Below are 2,404 nucleotides of genomic sequence, written 5' to 3' on the forward strand. Positions count from 1 at the left end.
CTACACGAATCTTATTGGCTCGCTTTGATAGTTTTTAACCTCACTTTTTCCTCGTTTTTGTCGTTTAAGTCTTCGTAATTTGTCCATAAACCTCAAACCAATCCTAAATCTTAAATCCTAAACCTTAAAACATAAATTATAAATTTCTAAACCAACATCAGGACTTAGAATTTAAGATTGGTTCTGAGTTTAATGTTTAGAGACGAATTAGGATGAATTAAATGAGAAAAGATAATATAAAACCTATCAAATGGCTTAGGAAGATTTGTACACTAAAAATAGAGGAAGATATAACATTATTTTTAAAGTTCTTACAATTTTAATTTTTCTTTTTACATTATTTTCTAAGAAAAATCTAAGAAAAAAAAACACCGAACTTTTCACTACAAAAAACACTAAACTTTTGATTTTGTCAAATAAACATTAAATTTTTTAAATAAAAAAAAAACACTTAACTCTTTTGCGATTGTCGAAATAAACAAATGAGCTAACGTGACGTAAGAAGATGCAAATACATCAAATTACTGTCGTTGGTTTTTTTGACACTTGTATATAATTCATGTATTTTTTTTGAATCATTTAAAAAGTTTATTATTTTTTTGACAATCACATAAAAGTTTATATATTTTTTTGGATCATTTAAAAAGTTTAGTATTTTATTAAATTCATTTAAAATTTTAATATTTATTTAACAAAAATCAAAGTTTGGTGTTTTTTCTGTCAAAATTGTAAAGTTCGGTGTGGTTTTTTTTCTATTTCCTAATATAAAAGTTTTAATTTTTATTTACCAAAGTCTATATGTCACATACATACCAAAAATAATGTTAGGGATGGTTCTATTCCTCTACTCCTATTCATGTATACACGGAATAAAAATAAAGTTTTTAGAATTTTAATTTTTCTTTTTACATTATTTTCTAATATAAAGTTTTCAATTTTTATTTACTTAAGTCTATATGTCACATGCATACCAAAAATAATTACATATATACATTATTTAAATTATTTCCTATTCATGTATTATTTACCAAAGTTTCTTTTTACATTATTTTCTATTCTTATTCATGTATACATGAAACTATACATAATAGAGAAAGAGAAAGAGATGGAGAATTATTGGATTTCTGATTATTCAACATATAACATTATAATATTTATAGCAGAAAACAAAATCATAAAATATCTTATTTAATAAATATAAATATCTAAAATATAGAAATAAAACCAAATCTAAATATTACGTAATCTTTTCAAATCTTCTTCATATCTCTTTATACGGCCCCTCAAATTCAAGGAGATGAGAAATAACTGTTTGAGGTTGAATTCTCCAGAAAATAACGGAATTTGACAATCGAACCTAGGAACCAGTGGATTGTTGGCGGATCTGAAAAAGTCCGGTGAAGCAGAAGCGTGGTGCACATGCACGGTATTGTGGTGTAGTGCAACAACAATGTCGGCAGCGCAAAAGGCGCGGTGGTTTAGCGGCTGTGCCGGAAAAAGAAAATAAATTGTGCAAATGCACGCGGCTAAAGCCGAAAAAAAAGAAAAAAAGAAGATGGCGCAAAAACAACTGCGGTATATATAGCGACTAGACTGGAGAAAAGAAAAAAAATGGGCGCAAAAGCGTGACGCATAATGCGTGATAGTCTAGCAGCGGGACAAGAGAAGAGAATAAAAATAAATGACGTAAATACGTGGATCGACGATCGGAGTTTTCCAATCGAAAGAGGCTAAAAGCCATGTTTAAAGAGCTCACAACGGTTAGGGTTGACATCGATAAACGAATATCGTCAGAGAAAAAAAAGAGAGTAGCACATCAACTAGGGTTGACAGTGATGAACACCGCCGTCGGAGAAAAAAAGAAAAAAAAAGAAAAAATAAATTTAAAACGATACTCAAGGCGATGATACTATTGGATTTAGTATATCGTTGTCATCTTCATTGTCACTTTCGAATCCGACCAACATTGTTGATGAGAAGAAAAAAAATTGGAGCAAAAACCAGGCTCTGATACCATAATAGAAAAAGAGATGGAGAATCATTGGATTTCTCATTATTCAACATATAACATTACAATATTTATAACAGAAAACAAAAACATATAACACTACAGGGCTTCGGACGGGTTCGGGCCGGGCTTCGGGCTTTTTATTAAATAAAAATATTTTTTTTTGCGATAATAATAATAATAATAATAATAATAATAATAATAATAATAATAATAATAATAATAATAATAATAATAATAATAATAATAATAATAATAATAATAATAATAATAATAATAATAATAATAATAATAATAATAATAGAAAAAATTATCCAATTGTTCAATTCTCCAACACCACAACATGCGATTAAAAACTTTGAAACGTGATAAAAAAATAACAAACATAATATAAAA

The sequence above is a fragment of the Tarenaya hassleriana genome, unplaced genomic scaffold, assembly GCF_000463585.1.
Source record: "Tarenaya hassleriana unplaced genomic scaffold, ASM46358v1 Cleome474, whole genome shotgun sequence".
NCBI lineage: Eukaryota > Viridiplantae > Streptophyta > Magnoliopsida > Brassicales > Cleomaceae > Tarenaya > Tarenaya hassleriana.